Below are 23,051 nucleotides of genomic sequence, written 5' to 3'. Positions count from 1 at the left end.
AGCAGAGTCTGCTGTTAAAACTGCCAAGCGACTCATGAAAAAAGGCAAAATTGGCTGGACAGGGTCCATATCTGGCCTTATTGGACCACAGAAACACCCCAACACAAGGTCTGACTACCAGCCCTGCACAGAGACTGTTAAGCAGGAGGGCGAGGACACTCCTTCAATAGTAGACAGATTGTTGCAACCCAAAGTGACTGATAACAAGTTAGCACTGATGAAAAACAGGAGAGACAAGCAAAAGTACTACAACAGGACGGCGAAGACATGGACACATTAAACCCAGGGGAGTTGATGTTGAGTCAGCCTTTTGAATCACACACCTTATGGACCAAGGCTGAGAGTGTGTAACACTCTGGAAACAGATCCTATGATGTTGAGTTAGACAGCGGCAGAGTCCTCAGAAGGAATAAATGGCAGCCATCTGAGGCGAGCTGAGGAGGTCAAAAAATGCCATGTCAACACATCTCCAGCCTGGGGAAGAACATTACTGTGCTGACACAGAACAAAGAGAACACACAAAACAGCACTACCAGGTCAGGATGGGTGGTACAACAACCTGGATATCTGAAAGTATGCAATTAAGGGGTAATCTGTGAGTGATATGTTGTGATTTGTTTACTGGTTAAAGAAAAGAACAAAACATCTGTGATAATATTTTGAGTTATGGCTTTGTGATCTGTTTACTTGTTGGAAAAAAGAAAAGAGAAACAAAATGAAAAATAAATAAAGAAAAAGTAATAATAATAATAAAAGAAAAGCTAAAAAGTAAGTGGAAGGAAGAAATTTTTATTTTTGAAGAAAATGGTGACCAACAAAGAAATGTCATGTCTAAGTTTTGTTCCAGTTCTCAACCTATGAATAGTTCATTGTCTTTGTAAAAGAAAAGGGATGTAGCAATGGGAATTGCATTTACCTGTGTGTTCCTTGAGTCTAGAGAGTGTAATTAAGGGTGTATTAAGAGTTTAATAAAGTTTAACCTCGGAGGAGGTTCAACCGAGCACCTTGTGGAGTTTATAGAGAGAACAAGATGAAACAGGATTAAATTAAAACTTAAAGTAAATATTTTCTTGGATGATGTAAAAATACTCAGTAATACCTGTCTATTATAAACCTTTGTTAGAGCTACTTCCATTAGCTTTAATTGGATTTGCATACTGAAATCTCAGGGTGACAAATATTTTACAGTTCAATTCAAAAAGATCAAATTAGGTTTAATTTAGTTAAGCTGAGCTCTCTCTCTGTTTGCTGCTCACTGTATGCGAACTCTTTTCTTCTCTTTCAGACAGGAAAATCATCAAAGCTGAGCCTGGACAGAGCGTGACTCTGCCATGTGAAATCCAAACATCAGCATCCCCATCAGAGCTGTGGAGTGGTTCAGGTTTGACATGCAGGAAGGACATGTCCATATGTACCAGGGTCAGCAGCTTATTTCAATGAACCAGCTTCCATCGTTTGTAAATTGGGTGGATCTGCAGGACAGACGGATGAAGGATGGAGATGTGTTTTTGATTCTGAAGGATGTGACAAGTGGCGACACTGGAACATTTCAGTGTTCGTCGTCCAGAGAGGAACAAATGGCAGGAAAAGCACTGCTGATCAGCACCGTCTCAGGTGTTTCTCCAGGTGAGTCGGTTAGAAGAGCAAGGAATTCTGTTTTCTTCTTTACTAAGTTACCTACATATCACACATTTCTCACGTGCAGGTCAACCAAGAAGACAGCGTACTCGATGCGGTTGTTCCAGACTTTAGGGTTTTTCTGCTATGAAAAAGTTTTCTTCCACGCACTGTAAAGCAGGCGGCTTATGTTTTGTCACTTTTACGGAATAAAACTTAGACTAAAGTCAGTACTTCACGCTTCAAAAGCTGCACCCTCATACTCTCTCCCACACTCGTCATATTATCCATTGTTGATCTGCACAGCTGTTGCCATGAGCGTCGCTTTTCGCTTACTTCTTCGTCATGAGACAATCTCACAAAAAGAATAGCCGGTTTAGTAATGCAATAGCGCAGCGTGCTTACGGGAAGCGACTAATCTAATCACTACATGAAAAAGTAATGGGATTACAGTAATGCGTTACTTGTAATGCTTTACTAGCCATCTCTGCTCCTGTCTCTACTTTTCTCTATAAAACAGGTCAGTCGTGTGAGTTAGTGAACAACAATGAATAAATAAGAACATGAAAGATGTTTTAGTCTGATGATCTTGAATTTTAAAACATGTTTTTACAGAGACAAAATGTGAACTTTGCCACAGTTTAAATGGGAGTTACTGTTCGACATGTATGTAGTGTAACAAGGCTTAATGTATGCTTTGTTTTAAATGTAAAATGTAACTCAGGCCACACCTCTTGTATTCCAAAAGTTTAGTGAAGGTTTACTGGTGACCAACAGGATTTCTATACAATCTAGTTCTCACTCGTTTTGTTTCTACACTGTAAACACAGCCTGGTATATATTTATTTTGGGAGATGGTGGAACATGTTTAGTGGTTATTGTCAGATGTGTTTTATTATTGCACATGTTCAGAGATACAAAGAGTTTACAAAGTTAATAATAAGCAGGTTAATCACAGAGTTAATGCTACTGCACAGATATGTTTTTGAAGCTGGAAGCTGCAGAATTCAGCTTGTGAATTTCGCCATCTTACAATGCTGTGATTGCAGCCATTCCCCAACTCTCTGTGAATGGTACTCATGGCCATTGATCAGTGTTCTTTGATCAGTGGGTTTTGGTCAGTGATTGTTGATCAATGGTCATGGGAATTTGCATAATTATGATTAAGGAACTGACCTCAGCCCATTGTTCCTTCAGTGGGCTGGTTTCAGTCGTATGCAAATGTACTGTTTATAAGGTTTGAAACCTGCAGTCAGCTGAGACTGAAGAAGTCACTTGGATGAGTGTGCGAAGCGTTTCTCCACAAAGCGCTACGTCAGATGAACAGATTCAACTTTTGGAGATTTACTTTCCTGGATGATTGAGAATGCATCAAGACATCAACTAGTGTTTGACCTGGTCAGGTTTAAAACACGGTTAGTCTGTTCTTCTTGGGGAAAAAAACAAAAACAAAAGAAAACATTGAAAAACATTGAGAAAAGGTTTTTTTAGCTTTGGATGAGCAAAAGTGAATGAAATGCCAGCTGGGACATCTGCGTCTCTCTGCTGGATTTTACTCTCTGTCTGCCTCCTGTTTGCCTCTACAGGTGAGACTGATCTTGCTTTAAATTCAATTGGATTCACAAAACTACACTACGAGCACCAGTTTTCTGTCTGATGCTTCCTGCTACTCCAGTTACATTCATACGTTTTAAAATTGTTTTCCAACTCTGTGACTCTGCAGAGATTGAGGCAGCTGTCAATGTAATCAGTCTGTATGTGATCTGTGACTGACTGCACTGATCACAACACAATTAATCCTGTTATAAAGGGTTTTGAATGCAGGCTTGAGGAATGCTTTCAACACACAAATACAGCACTGAGATGTTTTAGACAACTAATTTAAAAAGCAGCGAGTGTGCACATTTAGATTTGAAGATTTGAATCAGACATATTCAAATTAGTGCTGTCCAGCGTTATCGTTAAAATGGCGTTAACTCCAATACGCTAACAGAGATTTGCCGTGTTAATGCGGTTATAGCATTAATACCATTTAATGAGATTAACCCCAACAGCACTAGTTAAATTCCAAATATTGTGAATTGAATTGGAGCTCCAACCACTTCAGGTTTCGCCATTAATATTATTAATGCAAAAAAACAAAACAAACAAACAAACAAACAAAAACTCCACAAATTCATTTTCATTCAAAGGAGTTGACTTCAGACATACATGAGCCTGAGCTCTGAGGGACCCGTCTACAAAGTGCAACACTGAAAAGCAAAAATACAAAATATTAATAAATATTCAGCAAAAATACAGCCTGGTGTGATGTCACCAGCTCTTCAGAGGAGCTACTCTACCTGTGTTAACTACACACACATGGCTGGCAAACAAGCAGACTTCCTCTTTTAGGGTCTGTGAGCTGTGTTTCACGGTGCCTCTCTGTGATCATGTCTGAGGCGATTCAGAGTGTTTAGATTTCCATCTGATCTCAGAGGAATGAATTAATAACTCATTCTTACAGATGAACTGCAAATCAGAAAACAGTGAGATAATGTTTTTCACATCATACACACTACACTCATTTTACATTCCTACTGTCCCTCTAATCCAATGATTGTTTTCCACTCTGTGCTGTTGTTGTAAGTCTTCTTGATCCTTGTACTCGACATCTGGTTCAAATGTTAAGTAAATGGCCTGTATTTGTATAGCGCTTTACTAGTCCATAAGGACCCCAAAGCACTTCCCACATCCAGTCATCCACCCATTCACACACACATTAAGTGTTTATTATAAGCGTTAGTTAGAGACACTTCCACCAGCTTCAATAATTGGATTTCCATACTGAAATCTGAGAGTGCCAAATAATTTACATTTCAATTCAAAAAAAGATCAAACAGGTTTCTTTAGTTCAGCTCATCTATCTCCCTGTGTGCTCCTCACTGTGTACAAAAGCTTTTCTCCTGTTTCAGATGGGAAAATCATCAAAGCTGAGCCTGGACAGAGCGTCACTCTGCCATGCCGAACTCAAACATCAAGCGTGCCCATCAGAGCTGTGGAGTGGTTCAGACTTGACCTCCAGGAAGGACATGTCCTCATGTGCGGGGTCAGCAGTATATTTCAATGAACCAGCTTCCATCATTTGTGAACCGGGTGGATCTGCAGGACAGGACGGATGAAGGGCGAGAGCGTGTCTTTGGTTCTGAAGGGCGTGACAGTGGCGACACTGGAACATTTCAGTGTTCGTCGTCCAGAGAGGAACAAATGGCAGGAGAAGCACTGCTGATCATATCAGCACCATCTACCTGAGGTTGTTCCTCCAGGTGAGTTTGTTGGAAGAGGAAATTGATTCTGTTTTCACCTTCACTTATCACCTACCTATCATGCCTATTTCTATAAACAGGTCAACCAGGAAGGCACAGCAGGTACAGATGGAATGAGGATCGATCTGTTGGGCTGGATCTTTTCCTGACAGTTTGTTTTATGCTTGTTACTGTAGCTCTTGCTTTCTTTATGACCTTCACAATACCCAAAACATTAATAAACCTCAGAGGACTGAACAGGTGAATTTTGTGTAATCTGTTGGTTGCAAGCAGCGATTGACATCAAGCAGTCAGCTGTAGGCGTCTAACATTTGAATTGACTTGTTTTGTCTTTGTCAGGATTTTTCCTTAAAAATATTCTTGAGGCGATTAAAAAAACATCATGATTTATGACATGAATGCCATCAATTTGTGAACACATTTAATGAGCAGTGAATCACTGTGATTTTACTTTCCACAATAAGTATTTTATATAATTAAAACAAACAAAGAAAAACACACCTTTCAGTGTTTCATATACTTTGAACCTGGATTTTTTGAAGACCTGAAACATAAATGTGCCTGTTTTAAGGAACTCAATGCCTGCTGTTTAAAAAGGATTTAAAAAGGGAAGCGATGGGCACTGAGGCGAAGACCTGGTTCACTCCAAAACAATTCACTGTGTGTGTGTGTGTGTGTGTGAGAAGCGAGAGAGAGAGAGAGAGAGAGAGAGATTTTGCTTTTAAACAGCTGAAACAGAGTCAGCATCTTTGTTTGTTTAAACATAAAAGATTTATTTGAAATGCAGCACAGTTTATTTATATAAAATCCTTCATGGAGCTTCGTTTTGTGTTCTTTTTGCTTTTAAATGCAATTTCTGTTCTGCTTTTTGATGTTATTAACGTTTAAACTTAGTCATACATGTGTTTGTGTTTTGGGAAATTTTGATTCTTTTTCCTCTTGGAGACAATGAAGGAAAAAAAACACTCTGTTCTTTAAAACAGTCAATCAGGTTTAGTCTGATCTGTAATCAGTTTTTGTCATGATTTGAATGTATTTGGTGAGCAATCGATTAGGTGTTTTGTTGTTCTTTGCAGCAGCCATGAATAGCTAAGCATGGAACTTATGGCGATGTGTATCGTGCCTTTTAAATAACTCACCCTTCATGCTTATTGTAGTACTTTTACCTTTACCTATTGGGGAGAAGAATTCCCATTTATTTCCTGTGGTGGTCACTTTCGACCTGGGAACACCACAAATGTAACAAAGTTGATTAAAACACTCAAAATTAAGCAAAAAATCGAAAAAGGTGCTCATCACTTTTATATGTTCAAGGGCATAGTGTGGAGGATGTTATAAAGCCTTAAGGCAATCATATGAGGAGCCGTACAAGCCAAAATTCATTCTTTCACTCTCACACATACATTCTTCTTTCACACATATACTTTCACTCTCACACACATATATTTTTCTTTCACATACATATACTTTCACTCTCATTTAGTTTTATTTTAATTTTTATATTTAGATATTTTTATTCTCATGTTTACACATATTTAACACACATTGCAATATTGTGCTCTCTTATACATGTATTTTAATGTACATATTTACAAATTTTCACTTTAACAAACAGGCATTTTCATTTATGCATTCCTACATTTTGCTCTCATTTACATGCATTCAGTATGCATTTAATCTCTAAATAATATATGTATGTAAAGAAGAGAATGCATACATGTCAGAAGAAAATATATGTATGCAAAGAGAATAATGTATGTGAATGAAAGAGTATAGTGGAAGCGGAAGGAGTTTAATGGAAGCGGAAGGCTGGGTGTCTGTACCGCTGTGATTTGGCTGAGAAACACAGCGGGTCACTTTCAAGTGTCTGACAGCATGGAGGGGAGAAGAAACTCGAGTTCTTCAGCAAGCTATCGGGGTGTTAAAAATATTTTATCATCTCCTGAAAGCGGTCACATCGTTGTCCTCGTCCTTGATCGAGATGGGGCCGGGCTCAACTTTTTTTAAAAAATGCACTCAGAATAGTGGCACAAAAATAACGCCATAGTTACCCACCAGCTGACCGGTGATCACTCGGGTTAAACATAATATAAAGCTCAACTGACAAAAAATCACCGACTACACCACCAGGTATTATAGGAAGAACCATAAAAGCCTTTGAACTAAAACAAAGCGGTGTTGTGACAGTGATGTACACTGTCTTGTTGGTATATATGCATGATTTGTATCACCTTCATGTTTCCAAACCGATACCATGAGCAGCAGTTTTACAGCTCTGGCTCCAGCAAACATCAGCTGATACTAGAAATTAATTTTAAATAAATTCTAACAGCTTATCAAGCTTGAGCGTGCTGCTGTTGTTTAGCGCGACATCCGCTGGTTTCCTGTTTCTGGTGCAAAGTGGGAGATAAACAAACAAGAGAGGCGATCAGCTGATCATTGATCGGTTTCATGATTGAAGTAGCAACAGGAGGAGGGAGGAGGAGAATGAGGGGAGAAGAGGCAGCTGTGCAGCGTAAAGACAGAATAACTCCAGCTTTGTCTTTTTCATTCTAGCTGAAGTGCGGGACAAATCGCGTTCCTTTTCCTCTCAATACGGATGTATTGTAATTGGTCAGCCAGAGTTGCTCATGACCAATTGGCTAATCCACCACCTTTCATTGTTTATACCGTTACAAAAACAAACAAACATGAAAATGAAAAATCACCATCGGCCCACCAGGCAAATGCCGGTATGCCCATGGCCAGTCCAGCTATGCGGTCAGCTGGTGGGTAACAGGCATCTCTGAAAATGTTAGAGCACTTATGGAAATATGTGATGTCTTGATGAATCAAGCAGATATTTGAAGTTTACACAGCACCATTCCGCATGAAAATATCAATCTTATTTTTTGTGCCACTATTCTACAGCGCGTAAAAAAAGATAGCCTCCATGCTGTCAGACACTTGAAAGTGACCCATGGCGTGCTTCTCAGCCAATCACAGCGGTACAGACACCCAACCTTCCGTTTCCACTATACTCTTTCATTCACATACATTATTCTCTTGCATACATATATTTTCTTCTGACATGTATGCATTCTCTTCTTACACACATATATTATTTGTGAGATTAAATGCATACTGAATGCATGTAAATGAGAGCAAAATGTAGGAATGCATAAATGAAAATGCATGTATGTTAGTGAAAATTTGTAAATATATACATTAAAATACATGTATAAGAGAGCACAATATTGCAATGTGTGTGTTAAATATGTGTAAACATGAGAATAAAAATATCTAAATATAAAAATTAAAATAAAACTAAATGAGGTGAAAGTATATGTATGTGAAAGAAAATATATGTATGTGAGAGTGAAAGTATATGTGTGTCAAGGAAGAATGTATGTGTGTGAGAGTGAAAGAATGAATTTTGGCTTATCTGGCCCCTCATACAATCGGATGCAGGATGGATATATATATATATATACATATATATATATATAAAAAAAAAACCACCCATCTCGCCCCTGCAGTGGTTTATCCTTCAACCGGGTCCTCTACCAGAGGCCTGCAAGCTTGAGGGTCCTGCGCAATATCTTAGCTGTTGCCAGGACTGCGCTCTTCTGGACAGAGATCTCCGATGTTGGTCCGGGATCTGCTGGAGCCACTCGCCTAGCAGGAGTCACCGCACCTAGTGCTCCGATTACCACAGGACCACCGTTACCTTCACCCTCCACATCTTCTCTGAGCCCTTGGTATTTCTCCAGCTTCTCGTGTTCCTTCTTCCTGATATTGCTGTCATTGAACCGCTACATCGATCACTACAGCCGTCTTCTTCTGTTTGTCTACCACCGCTATGTCCGGTTGGTTAGCCACCACCATTTGTCCGTCTGTATTTGGAAGTCCCACAGGATCTTAGCTCGGTCATTCTCCATCACCCTTGGGGCATCTCCCATTTTGACCTTGGGACTTCCAGGTTATATATATATATACATATATATACACATATATATACACACACACATATATATATATATACATACATACATATACATACATACATATACATACACATATATATATATATATATATATATATATATATATATATATATATATATATATATATATATGTATATGTATATATAGATATATGTGTGTATATATATATATATATATATATACAGTATATATACATGTATGTATGTATATATATATATACATACATATACATACATACACATATATATATATATATATATATATATATATATATATATATATATATATATATATATATGTATGTATATGTATGTATAGATAGATATATGTATATATGTGTGTATATATATATATATATATATATATAAGTAAGTAAATGGAGAATAAACAAAATACGTATGCTTAAATTCAAAGAGAATTTGAATAGTTTTCTTCACAATCTCTTAGCAAAGGTTCTATCCTGTGAAATACAACTTTTAAAAACCTTTATACTAATAGGTAATAGGTATAATATATATTAGTGCTGTCAAACAATTACAATTTTTGGCACATGGCAACCATCATGACTCTCCACCAGGCCTACTAAAGACATGAACATGAAAACATGAAATGCACTTCACACCCTGTAAATTAAAGAAAAAATGAAATCAACACTACTTGAGCCATTGTATTTACAGAGGTGACAGGATTGAAAATGATTAAATGAAGCTGTTTTTGTTATTTATATATACACAATGCAATATGCTCAGAAAAGAGTTTTAAGTTTTTAGCCTCAAAAAGCCTCATCCAGTGGTATGTCTACACTGAAACATTGTGTGTTGACATAGTAGCGCAGAGGGTTTTGCTACATGCTACACACTGATAATGGTTAGAAAGATATTTTCTGGGTCCCGAACCAGATATATAGATTTAGTAGTAGGATCACATTCAGAGGTGATGTGAGGCAGGCTGTTGTGTTCACATCAAGGTCCAAGCGCTGTAACTTGTAATTTCAACTGTTGAAGCAAATACATTTTTTAAGCGACAAATATTTTTATTGTACTTCCTTCTTAAAAATCTTCACATGACAAGAGAAAAAAATGACACACATGCAATCTCTAGCAAAATCATAATCTTATTGGAAAATGTAATGACTACATGTGGGTAAATACACTCAACATATAAAGCAAATGAATACCAGTTAGTCTCACCTCACTATGGAAACTCCCTGATGTTTGTTTTGTAGGTGCGTCATTAGATTTGGCACGGTTTTGGAACGCTACAAACTTCACAGTGAACATTAACCAATCCCTCACCAAGAGACAGAGAGCTGCCAGAAAACAAAAACAAAAAACAAAAACAAAAACACTCACCTGATGTCACACTGACACTTAGTCTTGTCAGGTTTGAATCACGGTTGTTCTGTCCTTCTTGGGAAAAACAAAGCGATTGGAAATCGTTTATTTGAAGTAGTTGAGCAGAAGTGAATAAAATGCCTGCTGGGACATCTGCGTCTCTCTGCTGGATTCTACTCTCTGTCTGCCTCCTGTTTGCCTTTACAGGTGAGACTGAACTTGCCTTCATAACTAGGAGAATGTTTGGATTGTCACTCATGTCACAAGTTTACAGAGTTTCTCTCTGATGCTTCCTGCTACTCCTGTTTCATTTCTACTGTTTATTTTTATTCATTTTCTGTCTTTGAACCTCTGTAGAGATTGCAGCACCTGTCACTGTAATCAGTCACTATGTGATCCGTGGCACTGACTGCACTGATCACAGTTTAATTGTGGGCGATCGTGGCTCAAGGTTGGCAGTTCGTTTTGTAATCAGATGGTTGCCAGTTCGAGCCCTGCCTCTGACAGCTTTGTTGTGTCCTTGGGCAGACACTTCACCCGTTGCCTACTGGTGGTTGTCAGAGGGCCCGGTGGTGCCAGTGTCCGGCAGCCTGCGCCTCTGTCAGTGCGCCCCAGGGCAGCTGTGGCTACAATGTGGCGTGCCATCACGAATGGGTGGATGAATGACTGAATGTGTAAAAGCGCCTTGGCGTCCCTTAGGGACTAAGTAAGCGCTATACAAATACAGACCATTTAATTAATCCTGTTATAAAGGTTTATGAATACTGCGCTTTGGAGATGCTTTCTCGTTGAAATAATACATCCATGGGATGTTGTCAGATAACATTTTAAAAAGCAGTGAGAGTGGATATGTGCACATTTAAAGATTTGGACCTAGGGTGCGGTTTAGCTCAGTGAGGTGGCGGGCAACCACGTGCCACATGGAGGAGAGTAGCCAGCCTGGGCAGAAGTCCAATCCACGGTCCCTTGCTGCATGTCTGCCATTTTGCTCTATGTCGGCTTTCCTGTCACTGTCCACTGCTCTATCCAGGAAAGCTGAAAAACAACAAAGATTCAAACCTAGACATGTTAAAACCCAAATCTAATGAATTAACAAACTGAATATCATCTTAGTCACCTGTTAAGTAAAATTACACTTGGGTAAATTATAAAGAAGCGAACAGTGCTGAATAAACATAATGTCTGTATGTAAACATAATTTGGGATCTTAAATTTAACAAAGTAAAAAGTGGAATGGAGGTGAGTAAATAAATGCGCTCAATTAATAAATGATTAAATAATGGGGGGGTTCAGTAAGAATGGTAGCACTACATGTTTCAAGGTTAAGTTGGCAAGAAATTGAAATATTTCAACATCTGCTATCTATACTTCATCAGACATGTTATTGGAGCTCCAACAGCTCCACCTTTCTCAATCATATTATTAATGCAAAGAGAACTCCTAAAGTTCCTTTTCATTCAAAGTTTGAACTCAGACATACCTGATAGCATGTGCCGTCAAAGGAATATACCTCTGGTGCTACAGGGACAGAGATATAACACGAGATAAGAGTCACTTTAAAAACACTTCCATTACTAAAACAGCACAAACAAAAGAAAACCGCTCTTGCGGAAAAGGTATTAAAACATTCTGTGTTTAGCAAAACATCAGAAGCGAAGAGAAACTGTTTGTGATGAAGAACAAATTTAAACTTGCTTTCATTAAGATATAACAGACTTTATTTAATCCCACACTGGGTCTGCCCTCTGCCCTCCTCCTGGTGGGACATGCCCAGAACACCTCGACTGGCTCCTTGAGGTGGCGAGGAGTAGTGACTCTCCTCTGAGCATCTCCCCAATGTCCAAAGGCCTGGCGTGTGTTAAACACGTGAATGAAAATGAGCTTACAATTTTGTCTGCCTTAATAACATGACTGGAAAAGGTGGAGTTGTTGGAGGTCTAATAAGATTTCACATCAGGTATTTACAGTAGAAGTTGAAATATATGAATTTGAAAGTATATGAACACATCTGCTCTGGCAACCTTTCAAATTTATTTTCAAAATAAAATTGAATGTAATTTGGCATAATGTCATAACATTTCTCATGTAATGTTCTCACTGCTGAGTGAACTCATCGTCCTCTTTGTGTTTGACTGTCACATTTGGAAACAAAGTGTAACAAACTGAATTTATTTGCTTTCACCTTTTATTTGAAGTTTAAATGTGCAAATATATCCTTCTGAACTGCGGTAATGAACACTTCCATAGAAAGCGCATGTAGGGCACATGTGGAACCAAGCACTGCAAATACCTAAAAACAAGTCAGTCTGCTCTCACAACAGGCACTCTCAGACATGTATGTACAGGAGCATCACAAGGCTTTGGCATGTGTGACTGCTCTGACAGTGTTGTCTAATATGCAAATCTCAGTTTGCAGGTGAAAAGTGAGACCCCACTCCAACTCCACCCAAGAAAGAGCCAAAACTATGCAAACCCCATGCAGCCTTTTATTGACTTTGGACTATTTGGCAGTGAGCTATGGCAAAATAACAAACAAAAGATCTCTAAAGCTCCATAATCTTCCCTGCACAAAATAAAAGTCGAACAAACACTTTGCTTACATAAATGTCTACTGTGACAAACAAGAGAAACCAGGTTTCAGGAGAAAAAGTTTCTCACTCCTACTGAGGCTGCTGCAGTGTTAAATACAGTGAAACAATATGAGTTGTCTAATTCACAAAACTACTTCCAACTATTTACAAAGGTCTGGTCTAGCACTCACAACACCACACACAACTTGACTTCTACTCAGGAACTTTTAGACCTTTTTCACACAGAAACACTCAAAGCTACCAGGAGAAACTCAGGCTGTTTGTTGGGTGGTAGAGGCTGGCGAGAGGGCAAGGCGGTTAAAGCCTGTTGTCCAAGTAATTATCCAGTCAAACCACTCAGCAGGAACCTGTCTCCATCAAGACATGCTTCACCCTCCTAGGTGTGTGCATACACCTGGGAGGAGAGAGAAAGACCAAATCACATCCTGTGGTGGGACGAGTCATACATATAAAACTACAAACATACACTACACACATACTTAATTCAATAGTGGACACACTGCTTTGGCAGAAACTTAAACAACTGAGTTAAATCAACACAACTTATTCATGTTCAATAAACCTGTGCATTTTGTGTTCATAAAACACGATTGAAACATGTTTAGATGAAGTAAGTTGAGCTCTTGGAATATTTTAATCCAAGTGTGAACTTTGCCACAGTTTAAATGGAAGTTGCTGTTCCACGTATGTAGTGTAACAAGATGGCCTGCCTTACTGTATATGCTTTATTTTTCATGCACATGTAGCTCAGGCCACACCTCTTGTATTCCAAAGTTTAGTGAAGGTTTTTCCGATCGACCAACAGGATTTCTACATGATCTAGTTCGCAACCGTTTTGTTTCTACAATGTAAATACAGCCCATTATATATTTATTTGGGAGATGTTGGAACATGTTTGATGGTTACTGTCAGATGTGATGTATTATTGCATGTGTTAAGAGATAAAAAGAGTTTACAAAGTTAATAATAAGCAGGTTAATCACAGTGTTAATGCTACTGCACAGATATGTTTTTGAAGCTGGAATGCTGCAGAATTTAGTTGTAAGTTGAAGTGTATATGGTGGGGTGGCCTTAAACCTTCATCAGATAACACTTGCTGTCATGTGGATGATGCAGATGACAGTCACTTTAAAAACACTTCCATTAATCACACACACACACACACACACACACACACACACAAAACCTCGACTGGCTCCTTTAGAGGAGGAGGTGGCTCTTCTCTGAGCATCTCCTAAATGTCCGAAGGCCTGGCGTCAACACATGTGAATGCAAATAAGCTTGTAAATTTGTGTGCCTTAATATCATTATTGGGAAAAGGTGGAGCTCGAATAAGATTTCAGATCAGTTATGGACAGCAGAAGTTCAAATATATTTGAAGTTCTCATTGCTGAGTGAACTCATCGTACTCTTTGTGTTTTACTGTCACATTTGGAAACAACAGAGTGTAACAAACTGAAATTAATTACTTTTCTTTTATTGTAAGTGTAGATATGCAAATTTATCCTTCTCAACTGACATAATGAACACTTTTGTTGAAAGCACTGTAGTCAGGGCACATGTGAAACAAACACTGCAAATACCTAAAAACAAGTTAGTCTGCTCTCTAAAATGGCACTCCCACATGTTTATGTACAGGAGCATCATTTGCCCTTTGGGATGTCAAGACTGACACGGGAGAGCAACACACCCGATGTCACGCTGACTAGTGTTTGATCTAGTCAGGTTTAATTCTATCCTTCTTGGGGAAAAAACATTGTCATTTGCAATTTAAAACAGTTTTAAAGTACATCAAGTTCGCTTTAGTTGGCTTTGGATGACGAGAAGTGGATGAAATGTCTGCTGGGACATCTGCGTCTCTCTGCTGCATTTTACTCTCTGTCTGTCTCCTGTTTGCCTCTACCGCTGAGACTGAAGTTGTTTAAATTCATCAGGATTCCCAAACTAACACTGAGATTTGGATTGTAACTCATGTTACAAGCTCACAAGTTTTCTGTCTGATGCTTGATTCTGCTGCGGAAGGTAGATTCATTAAATACTCTGACTTTGTTAATCCTGAGATATGTTGAAGTAGATGCGTAAATCAACCTCTGAGTCTGACCTACAGCAAGTTTACAGTCTGATGCTTCCTCCTGCATGAAAACCAGTCCATTTAGCCTTTATTTATTTGTTCCATTCAACATTTCTATGAAAATCAACTTGATGTTTGTTAAAGTAAAAGTGAAAATGTTTGAATCAGTTAGTTGTTTTTCATAAATTCACTAAATGACTATACACAAAGAACATTGACATTTTATTAACCCTATTGTGCTCTGAGGTGTATGCCCCCACATCCCAATCACCGAGCTTAAAAACTGGCACCTTACGCGTCTGCGCGTTCACTCATCTGAAAAAGTGGCACCTGCAGACATCAGCCCCCACTGCTTGCGCTCTGTCTTCTCCTAGCGGGAGCGCGTTTTAAGTGGGTTCATCATCTGCTGTGTGCATTTTGTTATTTCAGGGTAAATGTATACAAATTGTGTGTGTATTTGTTTTACAAGCAGATTTTCTACAGTTAGTTAAGCGCCTGACCAACCGTGTTGCATTGTCACATTGTTTGTAACAACTGCACATTGTTGACTGTTTCAGACTTTAAGGCGCTGTGTATGTCAAGAAATGGTGAATAGGGAGATGGGTGCTTAGAGATCAAACTTTATGATATCCCTTTCATCAAATATTTGCATCCCCAAAACAGCCTTTCACCTTTCATCTTCTCGAGTTAACTGATGTTAAGTATTTCCACATTTTCGTCTGTAAGTGCGGTTAAAAGCGCTCTACCATGCATGATTTCATTTCACTAAAGGTTGAGAAATGGGTGATGTTATACATGCTCCAACATTTAAAAATGTTTATTATTTGTGCCACTCAAAAAATAATTTCTGTCCACTATGAGATAAAGGAGAACAACAGCCTGATACCTGCAGGCCTGACAACAGGAGATGTATCACTCCTGTAACACCTGTAACATTCAGCAGTCGCCTCATTGTTCTGACACACAAAACAAAACTATTGACTACACTACACACTAACTACACACTAACTACACAAGATTTGCGCTAAGCGTCTCAAATCTCTCACATCTCAAAACACCGTCGTCACTCCTAAAACTTCCCCCGTTTCTTAACAACTAGATGCCACGTTGCCATATCATTTTTGATTGGTCGACATGGTACTATTTTTCGACCAATAGGAAAGGGGGTTGGATTTTGGTTTTGATCACAGGCGGAGAGCACTTTCGGCGTTTTCCTTACAAAACTCCGTTTTACCGTTTCTTCCGCAGTAAATATAAACAACGATAATATTCAGGAAGAAAACCAAACATTGCATATTTTTTGATCAAAACTCTGGTTTCGTGGCCTATCTACACAATTTAAAAACTGGTATAAAGTCCACACTTTTCGTCAATTGTTCCTTCTGTCCTGCTCACATCTCCAATGGTTGTACGTTGTCATTAACTTTGCTTCCCTCCACATCAGCCACGCCGCTTTGCTAGCTAAAACACGGTGTCACGATCCTGGGTCTTATGACCCAGTGTTTTGAGATTTTAGTTCTTTTGATGTTTATAGTGTATGTTTAAACTTATTAGGTTTCCTATGTTCATTTGTTATTAGATTCCCCTTGTGTCTTTCAACCCTGTTAAGTCTCCCTTGCCCTTCATGTGTTTCATGTCTGTTATGTTGTCAAGTTCATGTAGTCATGTCTCGTTTCATTATGTTTCCTCTTTTATTTTCTAAGAGGTTCTGTGTTTTGTTTACTCTTTTCCCTGTGGCGTTGTTATGTCCATGTTGTGTCTACTGTGCCTTTTTGTCCCACGTTTCAGGTCCCTATGTTCTGTCTCTTCAGTTGCTGTTAAGTTTGCATGTCTAGAGTTCAGTCAGTGTGTTTCCTGTTTTACTTTGAAGGTCCGTGTCTCATGTGAGTGATTCTAGTTTTGCTTCCTTGTCTCGTCCAGCCTGATTACTCCCAGCTGTTTCTCCATGTGTTCCCACTTCCTCATTATCCTCCTGTGTGTATTTAGTCCGTGTGCTTTCAGTCAGTCCTTGTCAGGTCGTCTGCTCATCCACATCTCAACTTCAGGTATCCATGTCAGTTCACCATGTTTAAGGTTTTCATGTTGAGTTTTAGTTCACCCAGTTTAGGTTATTGTTTAGTTTCACCAATGCCCTTTTGTTTGTACCTTTTTGCTAGCCTCAATAAGCGGCTTGTTTTTGTTATATCACATACGTTCAGTTTTGGTCTGCATTTGAGTCCTCTCTTGCAAACACATACAGTCTGCCCAGCCAGACTGTGACAACCGATGTCGGCACATAAGGGCGCTGTCATAGCCTGTCAGCGGCGTTGATTAGCTGCGTATATCACGAATGTGAATCACATCATTGGCTGGACTATGGGATAAGGTGGCATCGTTCTAGTCCCATACAGGAGCAGCCAGTCACTTACTGACTAACACTGCAAAACAAATTGTTAAAGTTTTAATTTTAATTTCAATTCAGTTTAGATTTGTTTTTTGTGCGCAAGGCAGATTTTCTGTGCGCATGAGACCGTGCCAGCAGTGTGCAATTGCGCATGTGCGCAGCTTAGAGGAACATTGGTGGAGGGGTTGTGAGTTTAATGTTGATCTCCGTTTCCTCAGACGGGTCTGATCCTGCAGAGTCCTGTGAGCATCCTGGAGAGGGAGGTCGGCAGAAGTCTGGATTAGCAGTGCTGGAGGGGAGACTCTGGCGGTCCATAATACGGCAGATTTTGTCTGTAAAGAAATCCACACATTGCATTTAAGTATATGTGTGTGTGTGTGTGTGTGTGTGTGTGTATATATATATATATATATATATATATGATACCAATGTCTCTCACGCATAGACAACCTACCATTTCTTTTTTGTTTTTTTCAGTCCTCAAGGTTTTGATGATTTTGACCTGAGCATGGCAGAAGGTAAACCAATCTTGAGGCCATATGCGAGCTGACCATATACAAGGCGCTTCCTAATATTCTCATAAGAAGAGTTGACCTTGTCTCTCCTGATAGTCTTATCGATTGCACCCGCTGCAGTGCTCTCCAGTCTGACCACTGAATAAAAAACAAATCCTTTAACCATGATAAAGCGTTCTTCAAGGGTGAGGAGGTATGGGTTCATCCTCCAGTTTTCAAGACCCTGTCGCAATTACACCCTCCCTGTCGTCACACACACTAAGAAAAATGAAGTTGTCACCAGGGCGATTGAAAGCGGTCCGCTTCTACGGTAGAGTTCAGGCCCTGTTGGACTGACCCATTGTGAAACATAAAGCATCTGCGGACAGATGACGATGCGAAAAAGTTTCCAGTTTTGATGGACATTGAGTGTGTCCACCAACTCCCCAAATCTCCCCTCACCAGAATCTACACAAAGGGTCACTTTTCCATCACTGTATTTAATTGAATAGACACGCCCGCACACACCTCTAAGCGCAAAATTAAAATCAGTCCTGTAGACTCTTCACGGATTGCCGATGGTTGGATATCTGCAGACATACCTAGGGTGTCAGAAGCTGCTCGGATGTCCGATGTGAATGCCATGGTTGGAGGTGGAAATTCTTGCTGAAAGTGTGGAGGGTATCCCATGAAAGCGGTATAAACCTAACCCTTTTAGCTCCAATATATAGCTATTTCTTTAAAACACGCCCACTAGGAGGAGACAGAGCATGCACAGTGGGGACCGCATGGCCTGGAAGTGCCACTTTTCGATGGTGAGCAGCGCATACGCGGAGTGCGTGCGGGTGCTCGTACATGCATTAGGTGCCCGTTTTTAAGCTCGGTGATGGGGTGTGGGGGCCATCTATTGGGTTAGGGTGCATCGGCTGACCATCTGGCACACACAGCTCACTAGCTTCAAATCAACAAGGCTCTCTGGCACTAGAGCTCACCTTTCTCTGGCCTTAAGTACTTCTAATTGCTAATGGGAGTCAGCTGCACAAAAACATGGCACCTAAAGCAGGAGGCGGCAGGGGCGACCCACACAAGGGCAGCGTCAGGAGGAGGCCCTGCTAGGGCCGTAACGGATACCCAAACTCCTATAAAATAGAGTGAAATATTTTGGTTTTACTAAAAACTAAATCTCATACCAAAAGAGTTAAAATCTAAATCTTATGAATTATGGAGCAGAATAAATAGAGGTGAGTAAATAAGTACCTACCTTTGTTATCCACCACACTTATGGCCAGTAGTTATGTGTCGGTTGTGAACAAAATGGCTCTTAGAGCCAGACCTTTGAAGTGAACGACGCAAGCTGGCTCCTTATTGGGAACCGTGGTTTTTTTTCTCTCTCTCACCCTCTCTCTTGCACTTTTTCGCTTCACTCCGCACCGAGCCTTGTGCTTTGCGCTGGGGAGAGAGGGCGGTAGTTACAGAGGAACAGAGCCGGAGGGAAAGACAGAGAAAGAGAGCCAGGGACAACAATGTCACATTAGAAAGGTATAGTAATGATCACAACTATTTTCAGTTGCAAATGATAAAGGATTCAGAAAGTTTATTCATGCAGGCCCATATGACAGAGAATATGCATCTTCTTTTGTTTTCTAAGGAGCTTGGAAAGAGTCTACGATGACCTGGATGACTGAGAACCTTCACAGACATATTCTTTTTGTTTTCATAATTTATATTTAATTGTGTTGTGGTTTGCAGTGTTTTGTGTTGTTACACTTTAAATTTGTTTAAAAGGAAAAAGCTGAAAATTTAAATAGTTAAAAGTTAAAATGTGAATAGTTGGCTTTTGTATTATATGATTTATTTATTACATTTTATGTGGGTGAATAAATAAAAGTATATTTAACACTAAATTACTGAGCCTTTTTCCTGGTGCAAGTCCCTACTACTAGATTTACTAGCCCTGCGCAAATTTGCGTAATTTCCCTGAACCTAACACCTCCTAGCACCCCGCTGAGAGGCCTTCAGCTCCATTGTTCTCCTGCGTTTGTTGTGCAAACATACCCTCCTAACCCCCAACCAGGAGAGATTCAGGAGACAGGGAGAGAAGGAGAAGGTCTTTCCTTCAATTGTTGTCAGACTCAACAACAAAGTACCTGCAGCCTACAATACACCATGCTAGTTTTTATGTGCAGTATTTCTCATATGCAATATTAGTTCTCAATCCTTGTCACTACATTGCATGCCCGTCCATAAACATATATACACAGAGTTGTACACATATTTATCCACACCTTACATAATTTATACATACACACACACACACACACACACATATATGTGTGTGTATATATATATACACACACCAATATTTTTCAATACACGTGTCCATATTTATGTTTCCAGATTGTTTGTATAGTTTACTTTCTATACTGTACTCTTTGTACAGTTTTATTTTTGCTGCTTTTGTCTTGCACTGTCCACTTTTCTGCAATGACAATGCAGATTTTCCGCAATGAGGACTAAATGCATATTTGCTGTGTGTGTGTGTGTGTGTGTGTGCAACATTGGCATTTGTTTACTCAGATCCAAGGCAGGCCAAACCTCTGTGTTACAGTTCAGAAATTCCTGCTGTATTGATACAAAAGACACACATTAACAATATATGGGTATACAAGTGTTTCAAACTTTACAGTGTTTGCAGACCCAGTGTCCATCATCCCTGCATTTGGCACAGGTGAATTTGTGACATGTTGCACAGGTAAACATTCCACTTCTATTCACTGAAGTGGAGAATACCTCTCGCTGTGCAGTATCTTTTGCAAGTTGAGGAAGTTCACGCCCGGACTTTATTCACCGTGCCCAGTAATGTTGTTTTGCGCTGCAGCAGTCTGTGCGACAGTGACAGTGAAGTAAAGAAATTGTCCGTTGTGACGTTTCTCCCATCATCAAAAATGGCTCCATCAGTTTCATGACCACGTTCTCTGCCAGCCTCTCTCCCTTCTGACGACTGGGGTCCTTTCCCAAGTAAGGAGATGCACTGCAGACATATTTGGTGTCCAAATCCGTGGCCATCAGAACTTGATCCCAAATTTGTCTGGCTTGGTTGCGATATACTGGGTGAATGGACAACGAACCTTGGTAGGGAACAGCTGTTCATCTATGGTCATGTGTTCCCCTGGGTGAAACTCTTAGCACAGTTCTCGTTGAGCGTGTCCAGATGTCGGAGATCGCCCATAAATTTGTCTGTTTTCACCCATTCTGCCAGCGTGTCTTTGTCATCAAATCGAAGGTGTTGCATAATTGAAATGAATCTATCTCGGGGCATTGTCTCTTTGATTACTGGCACCAGAAATCTTTCTGACCAGCAATCCACAATGGCACCAACGGGACACATGATTGCTCTTACAAACAGAATTGAAATGAATGTCATCAGTTCATGAACTGACAAATTCCAGTCTGGCTCTGTTCTGCGGGCTTGATGGACCGTACACTCCCTGATGGTCTGCAGCATTCCCAGGTTTAACAGGCAAAAGGCTTTGGGGCACACTTGTAATTTTACGCTGTCGGAAGATAAACAAATAGAGAATGGTAAATTTACATGAACCTCACTCTAAATGGGTTTATATAAATATCATATGTAATATGGCAATGACAAACCTTAGTAGACTCTGTGGGTCCAGCTTGCGCAGTGAAGCCTGACGATTTGCTTCTGCACTGGGCATTCAATGTCCTCACAGTGCCGTCTTTTGCCGTGTGGCTCAGACAGGGCTTTCCAGTACCCACGGTGCCTCTTCCGTGGAGGCATGTTGGGTTCTTGTTCCGTCTCCTTTTAGATTCTTCTGAGGAGGTATCAGTGGCCTGCTGGGCAAATGAAACCTCTCCTCCATCAGAGTCTGCTTCGTCCGTACAAACTCCAAAACACGTAAAACACTGTGTTTTGGGTTTGTCGTCTTTATCTCTAAGGGCCACCGCATATATTTTTATATAAACATATATAAATAAAACATCTTTTTTTTACATTAGTAATTTTATATTATTGTTAATAATAAATTAATGAAAGCAAAAAAAACAACCTGAAAGAGCCGGTTGGGAGCTGAAAGAGCTGGCTCTTTTTAGTGAGCTGGCGAAAAGAGCGGTTCTCTAAAGAGCCGGAAATCCCATCACTAATGGCCAGCTAGCAACTAGGGTTCCTCCTTCTGGGTTCCTGGGTTCCTTCTGACTGATTAGGTGTGAGGGCAATTAAGATTGTTTGGATTTACAAACAAAATCAATTAATAAATTAGCTAAAATTGTAGAGTGGGATAAAATTCAAACTTAAGGTAAATATTTTTGTGGATAATTGTAAGAATAGTCATAAGTGTCTAATATAAACCCCTTTTAGAGAAACTTCCATCAGCTTTAAAAAAATGATTTACATACTGAAATCTCAGAGTGCCAAATATTTGACATCTCAGTTCAAAAACATCAACTTTGGTTTCTTTAGATCAGCTCTCTCTGTTTGATCCTCACTGTGTACAAACACTTTTTTTTCTCTTTCAGATGGGAAATCATCAAAGCTGAGCCTGGACAAACGTCACTCTGCCATGTCGAACTCCACATATCAGCGTCCCCATCAGATCTGTGGAGTGGTTCAGACTTGACCTGCAGGAGGAAATGTCCTCATGTACCAGGATGAGCAGTTTGTTTCAATGAACCAGCTTCCATCGTTTGTGAACCGGGTGGATCTGCAGGACAGGCGGATGAAGGATGGAGCGTGTCTTTGGTTCTGAAGGATGTGACGGTGGCGACACTGGAACATTTCAGTGTTACGTCGTCAGAGAGGAACAAATGGCAGGAAAAGCATTGTTGATCATATCAGCACCGTCTACCTGAGGTTGTAGGGAGCAGTGATGGACACACAGCGATCAGCTGTAAGCGTTTAACAAAATTACAATTGAATTCTTTAGTGTATTTCTCTTTTTTACTTAAAAGCATTGTTAAGGATATTTAAAAAAAAAAGCGTAACTTTATTCTTTTGTCATTTACTTTTTAGAGATTATTTTGATATCAAAAGTAGTAATGCCAATCGCGTCTTATAATGCACCCAGTCCTACTTTAACACTGCTACAATGCACTTTCACCAAAATAAATATTTTCCTCCTTTCTTTTAATCAATTTTGAACTTTGTTGATTTGCTTGTAGAGGTTAATTCAGTATGAACAGCTTTACTTCTGCTATTTGGAAACTTTTTGTCATTGCTTTTATATATTTGCTTTTTATTTTACAATTGAAAATT

This window comes from Oreochromis aureus, linkage group 3, assembly GCF_013358895.1.
Source record: "Oreochromis aureus strain Israel breed Guangdong linkage group 3, ZZ_aureus, whole genome shotgun sequence".
Taxonomy (NCBI): domain Eukaryota; kingdom Metazoa; phylum Chordata; class Actinopteri; order Cichliformes; family Cichlidae; genus Oreochromis; species Oreochromis aureus.
The sequence above is the reverse complement of the archived record's forward strand: the minus strand, read 5'-3'. Positions refer to the sequence as shown.